This window comes from Plecotus auritus (assembly GCF_963455305.1).
Source record: "Plecotus auritus genome assembly, chromosome: 8".
Taxonomy (NCBI): domain Eukaryota; kingdom Metazoa; phylum Chordata; class Mammalia; order Chiroptera; family Vespertilionidae; genus Plecotus; species Plecotus auritus.
In genome coordinates this window covers 111,109,370-111,124,715 of record NC_137782.1, presented here as the reverse complement: position 1 = coordinate 111,124,715, position 15,346 = coordinate 111,109,370, and the positions used below count along the sequence as shown (strand labels likewise).

The 15,346-nt window shown below is 54.3% G+C and overlaps 1 protein-coding gene across 1 annotated transcript in view; it reads right to left on the bottom strand.

Moving 5' to 3' along the window:
* Window positions 1-8,823, bottom strand: part of FAM178B (family with sequence similarity 178 member B) — a 66,919-nt gene extending 58,096 nt beyond the window's left edge. The window contains exons 1-2 of the mRNA XM_080683840.1: window positions 8,724-8,823; window positions 4,826-4,910 (exon numbers count right to left, since the gene is read on the bottom strand). The gene's annotated coding sequence lies outside the window, so the exon portion shown is untranslated. The remainder of the gene's footprint in view (window positions 1-4,825; window positions 4,911-8,723) is intronic.
* Window positions 8,824-15,346: the final 6,523 nt, after the last annotated feature.

The following is a 15,346-nucleotide window of genomic DNA, read 5'->3' as shown; positions in this document are numbered from 1 at the left end:
GAGATCAACCAAACACCTTGTATGCATATATGGGTAACCCATGGACACAGACAATAGGGTGGTGAAGGCCTGGGCTGCGGGGAAGGGAGGCTAGAAGAGGTCAATGGGGGGAGGGAGGGAGAGGGGACATATGTAATATTTTCAACCGTTAAAAAAAAAGGTCACCTACTGTGTAATTCCATTTATGTGAAATGTCCAGAATAAGCAAATCCACCGAGACAGACGTAGACTAGGGGTTGCCAGGACCTGGGAGAGTGGGGACTGAGAGTGACTGCTGATGGGTATGGAGCGTCTTGTGAGGGGTGAGGAAAATGCTCGGGATTAGACAGTGGTGATGGTTGAACAACTCTGTGAATCACACTGAATCACACGCTTTAACGGGGTGAATTATATGGTATGTGGATTATATCTAAATAGCAACATTCTGTCTTGGTTTTACCAAAGAGTAAGCTTTACCCTGTCTGTAGCGACCCCACTGTCCTCTGAGACCTGGCTCCCCATGTTCAGCCTCATCTCCTGCACCCCCTTTTCTTTGTTCTGCTGCTTCCTGCTTCCCTGTAGCTCTGCACCTGAATCCTCTCCCCAGGGGTGGGGCAGGCCAGTGGAGCTATGATCCATCTACAGTTGAAAAGAGTCTGCAGAAGGATTCACAGCGGGAGTTTTTGCTTTCCTTTTTTTCAATCCTCACCAGAGGATATTTTTTCCATTGATCTTTAGAGAGAGAGTAGAAGAGAGAAGGGAGGAAGATGGGGGGTGGGGGTGGGGGAGAGACAGACATCAATGTGAGACACATCAACTGGTTGCCTCCAGCAGGGGCCAGGGATTGAACCTGCAACTGAGATAGAGGTATGTGCCCTTCACCAGCAATCGAACTCGTGAGCCTTCAGTCCTCAGGCTGAAGCTCTAACCACGCAGCCAACCCTGCAAGGGCAGTTTTTACTTTTGTTTTCTAACTGAATTAGTTACCCTGAGATTTCACATAAACATCCACATTCTGGACATGGCAGTTGGCTGCCTATCCAAGAGCCACGCTCCTCTTCTTCCCTGGGAGAAGCCGGGTTTTGTTCTGGCTTCTGCTAGGAAAAGCTGGTCCATCCAGTGGAAGAACCGTGGCATCCCCCTGCCCTTTGTAGGACTGGCCTAGGGTGGCTCCTGGAGCAGTCAGAACTCTTAGCCCAGGACTGGCTGTTGGAGCAGAGAACAGTTTTATCATGTGCCAGAGCCACCTGACCACAAAGCTGATGAAGCTTAAGGCCCAGGGCTCTCCCTTGTGTGCCCGAACTTTCTAGGTTAGGTAAGGAAGCCCGGCACGGTCAGCAGGCATTTGTGCGTGAATGTTTCTGGAAAACACCCTAAAAAGATGGAGGAGAAAGAACCTTCCACGGTCCAGCACTTTGGTCCATGATTTCTTTACTCATTCTAAGTAACAGCTCACTTTCATACTTAATTTTCCATGTAATGATTTAGATAATCCAAATGTTTGAATTACAGAGGAGAATTTTAAAGCAGCTATTATAACTGTGCTCAAGGAGGTCAATGAAAATATGCTCACATTGAATGAACAAGTAAGAAATCCCAGTAGAGAAACAGAAACTATTTTAAAAAAAGAAAAAAAAGGACTAACTGGAAATTCCAAAACTAAAAATTCAAATATTTAGAAGGAGGCTGGAAAAGTGAGTGTCCGGAGTTCTACCTTGAAGGAGTAGGATTCATGCAGCTGAAAATTTTCAGACATAGCCAGGGGTTCAAAGGGCACTGACAGTCAGGAAGCCGGTGACACAGTTCTGTTTAATGAACCAAAATGCAAAGAATGTCCTGCCTTGCGCACTGCTGCCTCACAGAACATGGTGACGCTGGAGCTATGACTCTGCAACCCTGTGGGAGCCGCGAGGCACCGGGGGCTGAGCCAGAGCTCTGACACTCAGATCTGTAGCACAGAGCCCGCAACCCCACCTCTGGAATGTTTGTTACGTGAGATAATAAACCTCTCTGACCTGGGTATTTGTTACTTACAGGCAAAGTCCATCCTAACCAACACACAGCTTGTCTTGAACATGGGGAGAGACCAGGCAGCACTGGACCTGCCAGTCCTTTAGAGAGAGCTTCTTCCCCAGAGGCAACTGAGCTTGCAAGCCCTGCCCTACCATCTTTCGAGAGATGGATCACTGGCCCCTATTCTACAAATCACGCCGCAACTCCTGTCCCCATCTAGCTGGAGTAATCCCCCTTCCTTGCAAATCCATTGTTTTGCCTTGGCCTCCCTTCCATCTCTTACTGCAGCTGCGCAGCCATCCAACCAACCGGCCAGCGGCCTCCCGAGGGCAGGAATCTGCCTCCTCATTCCCGACTCTCGCTCTGCCACACCACCGAGCGAGCTGCTAGAATACAGGATGCCTCAGAGCATGTCTGCTGAATAAATGAACAGGCACCCCCTGCATGAAGAACATCAGGGTCCCGGGTATCCTGTCCTCCAAGCTCACTAAAAGGAGCTCTAAACGATTATGTGTGCTTCTCAGTCAGGAAAATCCTTCCCACCACACTCAGTACAACACTCCAGGGACCCCCGCTGCCAGTCCTCAGCCCCTCACCTGCAGGACACCTGCACACTGTGAGCTCCGCCAGGGGCCAAGCCGCCTCGCCCTCCCCAGGCCGGGGAAGCGTGGTGGGGTAAGACTCCCCAGCGTGGTCTGGGAAGGGCTGCCCCCAACCACGAGCTCCAGGAAAGGGAAGAAATATCCACAGTTTACAAAGAGAAAGGTCAGGCAGCTTGAAGACTCACACACCAATCACAGATCCCGATGGAAGGGGGCCCCCTGGTTCTTCCCTGAGGTCTGTGACCTATGATGAAAGGACACTCAGAGCACCTCAACTTGTAGACGAATCCCAAGGCACGTGATTCTGTTTGCAGTGACCCTGGGTCTAATGGACCTCGCAAATGCTTCTGGAACTGGCGGCAGACTTTCAGCTCCAGCTTTTGGTAGTCTCTCCTGGCACTGGCAATAGGCTCTGGACTTGGCTGGGGTGTGTGTGTGTGTGTGTGTGTGTGTGTGTGTGTGTGTGTGTTATGGTACAAAGCACAGGACATGGAATGGTGATGGTGACTGCACAGCAGTGAGGAGGGTTAGGATGGCAAAATCTATGCTTCTCCAGAACTTATCTTCCCAGACAGACACTGTGCTTATCAAACACGAACTCCCCACCCCTCCTTTGTTCCCTGGCAACCACCTTCTACTTTCTGTCCCTATAATTTCGATGACTTTAGGGACCTCATATAAAAGGAGTCATATAGCAGTTGTCCTTTTGAATCTGGCTTATTTCACTCAGCATGATGTCCTCCAGGCTCATCCATGCTGTAGCCTGTCGGTTTCCTTCCTTTTCAAGGCTGACTAATGCTCCATCGCATGTGTATACACACTATTGTCCAGTCACCCACCAGCAGGTTCTTGGTTTGCTCCCACCTTTTGGCTGTTGTGAGCAATGTTGCTGTGAGCCTGCGTGTGAGGACATCTGTTCAAGTCCCTGCAGACAGTTCATTTGTGGACCTGGCCTTTGACTTTCTCTGAATCCGTGAAGACTACACCTTGGGCCTGGAATTCTAGGCCAGTCTATGGGGTGTGGGGGGAGAACGGTCCCAGGATGGGCTCTCACGTGGTGCATGAGAAATGCTCTGGAGTGGAGGAAGCAGAGCTAAGCCACCTAGGAGCTCAGGAGAGATCCTGGCCCTCCTGATGGAGGCAAATCAAGGACAATGTGGCAAGAAGCAGAGAAGAGTGGGACGGCCTCGGCCTCCCCTCTCTGGGAGGAGACATACCACTGCCTGGAGGAGAGGAGCAGGACAAGGGAGGCCTCTGTTCCCCAAAGGGCAGGCATGCCGCAGAGGTGGCCCCAGAGGCTCCAGAAAGGGCAACGGGTGCAGGGGCAGAGGTTATGAAAAGGGAGAGGATGCTGAGACTGGCGCTATTCAGAAATCCTCAGAGGGGCCCTAGGCAGGGGCAGGGGTCTGAATGCTCTAATTCGACAGCTGGCCCCCAGCTCAGCCAACTCCTGAAACAGGGGAGACACAAAAGCAGAAGGTCAAAGTGCTAGTGGGGTGTTAATGGTGCATCATGGGTCTCTGATCTTGGCCTTCTGAGCTATGCCGTCAGTGTCTCAGCGGGAAGGTGGACAGACTCGGGCTAGTGAGCAAAGGCGGGTCTGGACACTTGTCTGTCCCTCTCACTGTCTGCCTGCTGCAAGCAACTTGCAACTGGCTACATGATATTGTTTTTGGTGCCAAAGTGTCTGGGTTCAGGTATGAAACGGTGACAGCCTAGAAAGCATGCAGCTACTAGAAGGAAAACCAATTGCTTCTGTGAACTCAGAACTTCTGGAAGTGTAAGGGTGACTTATGTCACCCCTTCACTGTCAGGGCCAAGACAGAGATGTGAGGCTCTCACTCCAGACCAAACTCCGGCCTCGCTGCTGGTGGGCATGGCTCCAGCCCCTGGTTAATCCAAACCCAGGAGCTTCCCTGACCTGATGTAGAAGCTCAGAAAGAACTGTCCCCTTAAGTCCAGAGAACTGCCTTCTAGACTGTTCTGGGATCCCGAGTCTGTGAGGTCAGCCTGGGCTTAGCCACAGTGACATTCCCACGAGGCCAGATCCAGGTGCCACGGAGCCTGTCAGCTCAGCTTTCTACGAATGCTGACGCCAGAGCCAAAGATGGCCCCATGTCTCTACAGCCTGGTGACGCAGCGTCCCCCCCTTGCCCCCCTGGCACCTCCCCCGCAGGCCAGTGCAGGAGACTGGGAGCTGTGAAATGGTGACCCCACACCCTGGTACTGACCAGACGGACGAAAGAGACCATCCACGCTGAGATCCCACAGGAGACCAAAGGCGCCTGAGGAAATTTCTGGAGGCCATGTCAGCAGCTGGGAGGAGAAACAACAGGCGGCCGGTCACTCCTATGCATTACAGCACACTCCTTTACTGCTCCGTCACATAAGTCCATCCAGTCCTCACACGCCCATGCGGGACATGGATATTGTCATTATTGCCATTTTACAGAGGAGGAAACCATGCTCAGACGGGCAAGCAGCTTCCCAGGTCACCCAGCTAGTACGGGCAAAACCAGGATGCAACCCGGTCTATGTGACTTGAACTCTCCTACTCCGAACACCTCCCTGTGCGGGAGTCTTGTCCTGCCCCTCACTCCCTGCGGTCACGGCTGGGCCACTCCAGGCAGGGGCCAGTGCAGGAAAGAGAAAGAGCTTGAAAGTCAGCTGGACAATGACAGGCCGGCCACTCTTTGTGATCCCCCATCACGTCCAGGTCGGTGCCTTAACTTCCGTTGTCTGAGACGGCCATCTCAGACGTTCGGGGCACGCAGGGGAGAGCCCTGGGCCTTAACTTCCATCCTCTCAGACGGCCGTCATCTGAGACGGACGGCTGCACTCAGTGCAGATCCTCCAACAACCTGGGCTGGGGTTGGGGTGGCAGGTCACCCATTGACTCAAACGCCCTGGGATCCTTACTTGAAGGCTCCTTGACTCTGAGGGTTGAAGGGACCAAAATTCTGCTACCTTGAAGCTGCCCTTTCTGGCATATTGATTTTAAGCTGTTTGTTAAACGACTCAGAAAGAACCTCTGACCCTCCTCCCTTTCCTGCCCAAGAGACTCAGACAAAGCTGCTTCAGGAAGGAGACCTTAGGATGTCACCTGAGCCTGATGTGAATGATGTGTGGTGAACAAGAGGCCCGCAGGGCCTGGGAGCTACACACTGTCTATGAACCACGGTCTCAGGGTTGTCTAGTAAGAGCTTTCCTGTCAGGTGCGATCTGTTCTTCCTCGACTACCTGTGAGTCAGCCATTCTCACTTCTGGAATCTAATACCCTATTCCCTCTTGTCTCCTTTGTTCAAAAATGTCTTATATACCCGACGTTGCCTCACTGTCTTTGGAATTCCATGCCTATGTGAATTTCCCAGGCACATGCATTAAGCTTTGTTTTTCTCTGTTAACCTGTTCGTTTGATTATTAGCCCAGCCAGAAGAACTTGGAAGGTGGGAGGAAAAGTATTAATATTTTTTAGCCCTGCAGGCTCACAAGCTAGGCATCTGGGGTGAGTGGCATGGATAGCACCCTCCCCGACAGTGCCATCTGGCCTGAGGACACACAGATCCAGCCATGCTGCCCATGAACCGCCCTCCTGAGTGCTGAGAAAAGGACACTGTGGTGGACACCCTGGGCACAGCCCCTTTCAGGACAAGGTCCCACCCAGGGCTCAGTGCTGTTGCTCCCTGAGGGCACTGAGCCAGTCCCTCTGGACATTAACCTTGGATGAAGGGAGTGCCTCACCCAAGGTCACACCCCCTATCCAAGTGCAGCCTTTGTCTGATAACTGGCCTAGACTGGGGTCCTAAGGCCTGCACCCCTTGCATCCATTGGGACAACTCTAAAGGTCCCCCCAGTTCCAGAAATCCCCGCAGGACTGGCTGTGACCTCTCTTGCATTTGCTTTGACTCCGCCCAGGCCTTCTTCTCTCTCTCCCTCCCAGGGTAGCTGCTGAGAGTGACGCACACCCCCACCCTCTTCCCAGAAATTTGCTGGGAAATCACGTCTCAGAACCAGCTTCCTGGGATCTGATCTAAGACACCAGAACTCTGCCGCTGCCTCCTCCTCCCCTCATAATTTCTCATAACTTCTTTTTTCATAGCTGGACATCTGATTGTTTCCCAACAAGAATATAAATTCAGAGCATATGATACCTGCTTTTGTCCACGTCCCCAGCAAGACTCACTTGACAGGTATACACCAGGGCTCTAGTAACGAGTTCACGTAATTCATGAGCACCGAGGCCAAAGTCTATTCACCCAGTGCCCACTGAAGCCCCAACTGAAGCCCCTGGGAGGAACCCGGAAGGTAGCAGCAGGACCTTGTCCCATGGGACCTAAGGATATCCTTTCCAAAGAAACAGTCCATGAGCAGGTTGGGGAGGTCTGCTCTGCTCACCCACACGACTCTGAGTCAGCCGCAGGTGTGCCCAGGAGCCTTGGGCAGCCCAGGGACCCTGCTCACCCAGCTGCCTTTGATTGGATGGAGTGGAGTTGGGGGTGTCACTTAACCCCTCTTAGTCCAATCAGACTCTCCTTCCTGAGAATTTACATGGCCATGTAGTCTGCAGAGTAAAGCCAAGATCTTTCCTAGGATCCCAATCCTTCTCCATCCTCGTCCCTGCTCCTTCTGAGGACCCCACAAACGACCCCTGCACCTTTCTAAGAGTCTCCTCAGCAGCTTCAGGGAGCCCCATGGATTTCTGCCTCTTGCAGTCAGAGTCCCCATAATAGCGAGGCTAGAAGTATGCTGAGCACAGGGCCACATTCTGGGCAGGTACCCGGGACGCCAGTCCCCAAGCCCTTCCATCCCTAGAGCTCAGTATAGCAGGTCCTTTAGCCCCGCAGGCTCACAAGCCCCAGTTCACAGACTACAAAACTGAGGCCTAGGCTGACACTAGCTAACCTGCCCAAGGTCACACAGCAGGAAGTGGCGAGGAGGAACTGCAGCAGTCTGGCCTCAGGGCTGGTGCCTCTGTCCTATGGTTCTCCTGGGGTGACAGAGGTGGGAGAGGAGACTGGGCAGGGGTAGCTCACTCCTCCCAGGACTTACAGACAGGGAAGGCCGTCCACACCGTGCCAGGGTCACACAAGGACCCTCTGTGGGCGACGTCTCAGACGAGCCCTTTGTGCCTCCCAATGCCCGATTGTGTGTTTTGTCATATACTGTGCACGGAGCACAGAGACGCTGCCCTGACTGGGAGCAGAGAAGAATGGCCACACTGTTCCCTGTCACTGGCCCACCATTCCCACTGGGCCTGGGGGAGGGACAAGGGCAACAGCCACACACAATAGCCCCAGGCACCAAGGGTGCCTCTTCCCTCTGGGGCAGGGAGGGGCACTGGGAGGAGAGAGCTGGAGGGCTCTTTCTGGAAGGCAGTCAGGCAGCAAGGCGACTTCCTTGTCCAATCGCCCTGCATGCTGCTCTCATGTACAGCTGGGATCCAGGACCCAACGTGCAGGAATGAGACCAGGTGGAACTTCTGACCTGCCCTCCAGGACAGGGACGGTCCGGTCCTGGGCAGGTGCCAAGGCTGGCCACGTTCAGATCTCAGCAGCTGGTGCCTGGGCTGTCCCTGCTGGCTCTCACCCTCTTCCTCAGGCCCAGGGGCAACCAGCGGGGCAGAAAGAAGCAGGCGCAGCTGCTCTGGGTTTCCCCAGCTGACTACACCCACAGAAGAGACAGACACTCAACACCTGAGCAACCCCAGCTTGAAATTCACGAGGCCCCCACACTTCCAGGGTGCTCCAGGCCGCGGCAGGCCCTGAGCCAGGCCCTGAGACTTGGAGTAGAGATGAGCTGGGACACGGGAGGCACCTGTGGAGTAGCAGGAACAGAACCACAGAGAGGACTTCGGGGGCACAGGCAGCACCCTGCGAGGCACATGCTCTGGGTGACAGACCACAGGCTGGTCCCAGCATCTCCTCAATGATGCCATCACAGGCCTTCCTCCTCTTGCCTCAGAGGAACAAACCCAGAAGCAGCCCAGACCTGAGGAGGAAAAAGCATGCCCCCGCCCCTCCCCCCTCGCCCTCGCCCTCCCCTCCCCTCCCCTCCCCTCCCCTTCCCGCGGCTCTGCCCGGCTGTAGGCCGGAACGCTCCCGCCACCTGGTGGCAGGCCTGGGTCCTCACCTGGAACAGCCACCGGAGCAGGGGCACAGGGCAGCCAGGCCGGTGCAGGTAGAGGTTGCTCAGGAGGCCACTGCGCAGGAAGGAGAGCTGCTGGGCCAACGGGGAGCTGCGGGGCAGAGGGGCCAGGTTAGGGGGCTCTGGCCGGCGGCCTGGCAGCCTTCCTTAACACCCGTCTCAGTAAAACGGGGTGGGGGGTTCTCGCGTTTCAGCCTCACCAGGGTGCTAGAATCATGTCAGTCATCGCTATGGACAAACACGTTTGTAGAGCCCTGGATGCAAGCAGCTGCGAGGGCAAAACCGCTCTCATCAGAATCACTTGCTCCCCGTGAGCACATCTCACAGAGCTTTAAACACGCTGTCCTTCCCACGGGACAGAGGGGGACTGAGGTATTCACAAGGCTGACTGCGGGATCCGAAGCAGCTCAGGGGAGAATGGCTGGTCACAGCCTCAGTCTAGGGCCCCACCGTCGGGGCACAGTTACCACAGGGCCCACGTGGGCCAGCATCCGGACTCCGATTACACGGGGCTTTTCTGCCTGGGCTGTTTTTCCGAAACAAAGGGGACACCTGAGAAGATGGTGGAATAATAGAAAGAGGCCGGAGACAGGGAAATTCTGGGAAGCAAATCACAAACAAGGGTGCCGCCGAGGACTCCAGAAACTGCGTAAGCAGCAGCGACCCGAGTCCAGGGGACTGGCACCCAGTCACCACCTGCCTGTGGCCTGAACCTGAGCCCTACTCAGGACAGCATCCTAACAGGAGCCTCCAAATCCCACGAGCCACCGGCCTGCTGGCCACCCTGTGACCAGCTGAAACGCTCCAGGTGGCTCTAGGGCCTCGGGGAAGGAGCTCCGGAAGCCACTTCGGAGGGTCGCTGGCTTCATCCCTGGGAGGCTGGGGCAGGGGAGCCCTCCTGCTGCTGCATCTGTGAGCACCTCTTTGCTCTCGGGATAGTCCTAAAGGCAATGAATATGGATTCCAGGAGATGGGAATGTAATTTCCCGTTGTTCTTGCTTTGATGGCCAGGCCCACGCAAAGATTTTGGACAGCATTTAAAATCATGACTCCAGATAAAGTCCTTGGTCAGCCCACCCTTCTCCTTTTACAAAGGACATATTTTAATCTGTGAGGCACGGAATGCTCCAGAACAAAGGTTCTCCTCCAAGCCAAGATACTGTCTCCTTGAGTATGCCCAGGCAATTTACAAATTGTTTATATTTTCCAAGTCATTTAAGTTCAGAGGAGAAAGCAGCTTTCCCCCTGTGTATGTGAAGTTGACGGCTCTAAAATAGACCTTTATTTGTTCATGAAACATGTGTGTGCCCCGGGGCTGCTGGTGTGCACCACTTGGCTCCATGCGCTTGGTCTCATGGACACTTTCATGGACTGACCCCATGATGCCCGCGTGGTTCAAGCACAGAACCCCGGATGCAGGCAATACCCAGGCAAACAATGTCTGGAGGACCTCACAGATCAGCAGGACTTGGTCACGTGGCAGAGGCTGGTGCTCCGGGGACTCTTAGGAGACTGTGGCATTCTGTTGGGGGGCATCCTGCCCATTTCTCAATAGGGGGACTGACCGTACAAGCCCCTGTTGGCTCAATCAATGCATTTCCAACCGCTGCTCCAAGGGAGCGACACCCCTCGGGTGGCAACATCTCCCTTCTGCCTCACCCACCTTGCAGCACAGTTTTTGCCACAGGAATGACCAGGCTGCCTCTGGGCCCACGGCTGCTGAGTTAGGGTTAGTCTGTAAGACCAGCAGCAAGAGATGGCAGAAAGGGTGGCCCAGGGTGCCCGGAGCGAGTGGCTTTAAGAACTCTGTGCCCAGGGCTGGGCCACAAGTGCTGCTTCACCCCGCGGATTCACAGGCTGCCCCTTCAGTGGAAGGGACAAGTGAGACACGAGTGACCTCCAGCTTGGTGGAAGGGCGGGAGGGCCTCGCTGCACGGTGCCCTGATGGGAGCAGGAGGGAGAGCCGCAGCAGTACCTGGGAGGAAAGGGGAGGGGCAGGAGGTGTGTGCTGAACGCTCAAACATGTGGGTCACAGAATCAGTGGTTGTTAGATTTACCAAAACCCTTGCCACGTCTACAAATCAAGAACTCGGACGCCAGGTGGCTAAGCCAATGCTACGGTCAGCAGTTATGCAGACAATGAGCAGGGAGGAGGGAGCCTGGGTCACAGCAGATGCCATGCGGCCTGCCTGAACACAAAGCCACACTGTCCACTCTGGGGTCCCAGTAGGGAGGTTCTCGCCAGGACATGGAGAAGCCAGTCAGGAAACTGCTGATCCCCAGCCCTGTGGCAGGGATGGAGGGCCCTGGAGCTGAGGGAAGGAAGGGGAGTCAGTCCCAAAGGAGAACTGCACAAAACATGGGACAGCACCAAAGGGCCGGCGTGGACCCACACGTGGGTGCTGGGCAGAGCTCTGGCCTCTGCGTGGACGTCCATGCCTGAGAGTGCCTCGCCAACAGTCCTCCAGCCTTCCCTCCCTCCACCTCCCGCAGCAGTCCCAGAGGGCAGCCTCTCCGTGCTTCGGGAATCCCACGCTGGTGGAGGCATAAACACAGTGTAGCTATTTATACAGTATCAGTTTCTGCGCCCTTGCCAAGTTACTCAAATGAAAGTTTAACGGCCTCCTCAGAGAACAGAAAGGAATAGTGCTCAGAGCCTTCATCTCTGCTCTTCTCTTTCTTGCTTTCCTTTGTCAAAGTTAAGCAGCATCACCAGTCAGAGCAGGGACCCCAGCGACAGCCCTGCCTGTGGGCTCTGTATTTTCAGGGACAGTTGCAACCAATGGGTGGCTCAGTCCTGCCCACTCTCAAACTACTGAATTTATTTCACAGGCTTCAACCCCAGCATGCCAGGAAGAGGAGGTCCTGGCAAAGTGAGGGTTGGGCCTCAGAGATCCGGTGCCCATGCAGCAGAGACCTCGAAGCTCGGACCCGCCCACGTTCTCCTGTTAAAGTATTCATGAGCGAGGCCCTGGCCTGCGCACCAGGCACCCCACCCACAGGACACCCCCATGCACGCTGCGGGGCCAGGGGAGCACCCTGAATAATTCAGTGGGCAGCCCCCACCTTCCCTGGAGCTGCCTCCTGGCCGGGAGTGGGCACGTCCTGAAGCTTCCACTCAGGGCATTCGATTTCCTGTTGAATTGCTGTCCAGGGAGGAGGAAAAAGTTCAGCCCGGCACCAACTGTTCAGCCCTTTGGTCCCAGGGAACTGTGCGGAGGCCACACATCCAGCTGGGTGATGGGCCAGCTTGCTCATCAAGGGGATGGCCGGGCCACCTCCGGTGCCACAGCTGCGGGCTCAGACCCTGTGCAGGCCCAGTCCCGGGGACGTGCCGGCTGCAGCGCTCAGCCACCCACTTGCTCTGCTGCCTGAGACAAAACAGCTTGCTTACTCGGTGCCAAGGTTTCCCCTGGTGAACTGTGGGGATAAAGATAATCCTCCTTTTCACAGAAGGGCAAGAAGCGACTCTATTTCTGAAAGTGATTTTTATGGAGGCATTTACTTTTTTCTCCCCTCAAATGATAAAAATGTTCAGAAAGTCTGGAAAACACAGGAGTATAAGGAGGACAGTTACAATGACCTGTAATCACAGTGTTAGCTGTCTGTACGGCAGGAAATGGAAACACTGCTTTTTTGAGATCAAGTGATCTTTTATTCTTCCTCCATTTTCGTGTTTCCGGCTGAACACAACGGGATAATTATTAAAGGACCAGTATTCTCCACTCTTGTGTCTGAACTTGAAGTCCTTGGCAAAAATAGGAACTAAAAGATGGCCCCAAGGCTAATTGGTGACCTTCAGGAAGTAGCCCTTACCCACGGCGGAGCAGGGGCCCGGACCAGAAGGCCCTCACTTAGGGATTTGCCGGCTGGCAAGGCCACACTGTCCACTGTCGTTAGCATGCCTCAGGCAGGAGGGCCTGCATTCCTCCCTCCAAGGGAGCCGGCCAGCCACCTGGCCCCATCTGGCAGGGCCGCTCAGATCCAGGTCACTGCTCCGTGGGCCAGCTCATCTGTCCAACACTTCCTGTGGGCCGTCTAGCCCGGGGCAGAAGTCCTGCTGTTGGCACAAACCGTGAGGCTGCTCAGGAAGCTGCCTTCCTTTCCCCTGTCCTCCCCGCCCCACTCCTGCCCAGCCTGTTCACTATCCCCTCCTTTCTCCAGCTCCACTATCTTTCCTCTTCTCCCTTCATTCCTTTTCTCCTTTTCATCATCTCTTTATTAGATACATTTTCAATTTGGTAAAGTGAACCTTCATCAATATTCATACGCTCAGGCCAAACCACCTCACATCACACCCAGACCTCCAGACAGACACGTGTGTGTAAGAATATTCTCCACACGCTGTTGTAACAGGGGAGGGAACAGCCTGCCCGCCACGCAACGAGGACGGCACCAGTGCAGAGCAGCATCATTCCTCAGCAGCGTTCGCTGTCTGCCTGCGTGCAGTGTCTGCATCCTGATGCAAACAACATGTAGAAAACTTCTATAAGACAATCGAGGGAATCTCAACATTGACTGATAATAAGAAGCTACTATATTTTTTAGGTGCAATAATGACATTGATGTAACATCTAATGATAGGATCCTGCTTTTAGAGACACAAATTGAAGTATGTACGGATTAAATTATGTGTGTCTGGGATTTGCCTAAAGACAACCCGAGGGGACAATGCTAGTTAGTGGGCAGGAGTAGAGATGGAACAAGACAGAATTTGAGTTGATAATTGTTGAAGTTGATGCCGGGCACATGAGGCACATTATACTGCTCTCTCTACTGTTATGTATGTCTGAAACTTTCCATGATACTCAGTTTTAAAGGAAACACATAAAATGTTATCTATTATTTAAAAAGTAGATTTAGAATTAATGAAACACACACGAGGAAGCCCCAAACAGCTGGAAAAGAGAACAAGATTCCTGGGTTCAAGTCCTAACATGGCCGAAGGGGCCACAGAGGCAGCCTGACCTTGTGAGCTGGTGGGCCAGCTGCCTCCGCTCCAGCTCCTGGCGGCCTGCACTGCACCCAGGGACGGCTGCGCACTGCATCCTGTGGCTCTCTCTCTTTCTTCCGTGTATGAACTCACAATTGCAAGTATTGCATGTTACTGTCATGAAGTTTTTTTTAAGCCTTAAAAAGCAACATAGTCAGTGCTTATGTGATAACGATCATAAACTTCCTTCCCAGGGAAGAGGAACAAGCTGTCCTGACATTACACACAGTGCCTCCTGGCCAGGACACACTCCCAGCGTTAGCGCACACAGACTGACGCAGCGCCTCCGGGAGTGGCTGGCAGTGACGGTGCATGCTCTGGAAATTGCTAGCTGGCCCAGAAGTGGCTCTAGTGCTGGTGGAGACATAACTCCAAAGGCATGTAGGATGACTGTGATTAAGGTTGTTTGATAAAGCTCAGGTGTGAGGGGGAAAGGCAATATGAGTACATAAATACACAGGCTAATATTTACACAGGCTAATATGTAAGATTTAAAAATTAAATATTGTTAGACACTGTGTCTCTTTCATCTACATCTCTAAAAGTCGACACCTCCAAATGGGCCAAAACACGGCTTTGGATTGCCTCCTTTGAGGTGGTCCTAATCAGGGGCTCCATGGGGAGGGGCCTGGTCATGCTGCATAGACACTTACCTGAGGAACAGCCTTTCCAGGTGGTTACGGGGCTCCAGGTTCGAACAGTCCAGGTCGCAAGGCAGGGGGTGATGCCTGGGTAGAAACACGGACTCTCCTGGATGGACTGAGGGGATGGCCTGCAGGAACACGGAGCACCTCTCCACCAGCGTCCTGGCAAGCAAGGGTGGGAGAGCCGTCAGCAGGCACACCTGGTCTGCAGCTGGGGCCAGGGAGCGGTGGGGAGGGGAGAGGGGGTAGAACTGAACCAGGGGGACAGCGCCACCTGCTGACGGAGAAGAACCCCTGAGATGTAGACTAAGGCAGTGGTCTCCAACCTTTCGGACCTCACGGACCACCAGTGGTCCGGGAACCACCGGTTGGCGACCGCTGGACTGAGGAGCCCCCTCCTTTCACTGTGTCGTACACCTGACCCCTCCGTGAGCCTCAGTCCAGGAGCTAGAGGCTCTGGTGACAACCCCAGCCCCACCCGTCGGTTCTTTTCAGTCCCAATGTTCACTGAGTGCCCACCATGTGCAGTGCCAGGTGCTGGAGGATGAATCAGTGCCCTTGCACTTCCCAGTGCCCTCCAGCAGGTGGACAGGCCAGAGCCCAGACCTGGGTCAGCCAGGGTCAGGGAGGGCATCCTTGCCATGAAGGAGCCCAGGCTCTTCCTCAGGGCAGCGGTCCTCAAGCTCCATGATCAGGAGGACTCCCCGGGGAAGCTGCTAAAATGTAGATGCCCAGGCCCCACCTTCCCTGTGAGTCTGACTGAATAGATCAGAGAGCAGGGAAAAGAAGAGGGGATACCATCCAACCATGTCGGGAGGGTACACACGTCAGTCCCGTCACTGAATGAAGAGGGAATGGGGAAAGGGAGGCAGTGGGATGGCTCCTGGGAGTGAGGTGGCTGCACCACAATGCGGGTGGAAGAGCAAGCTGCATAACAGAAAGTGTGTGTGCACATGTGTGCGTGTGTAGGT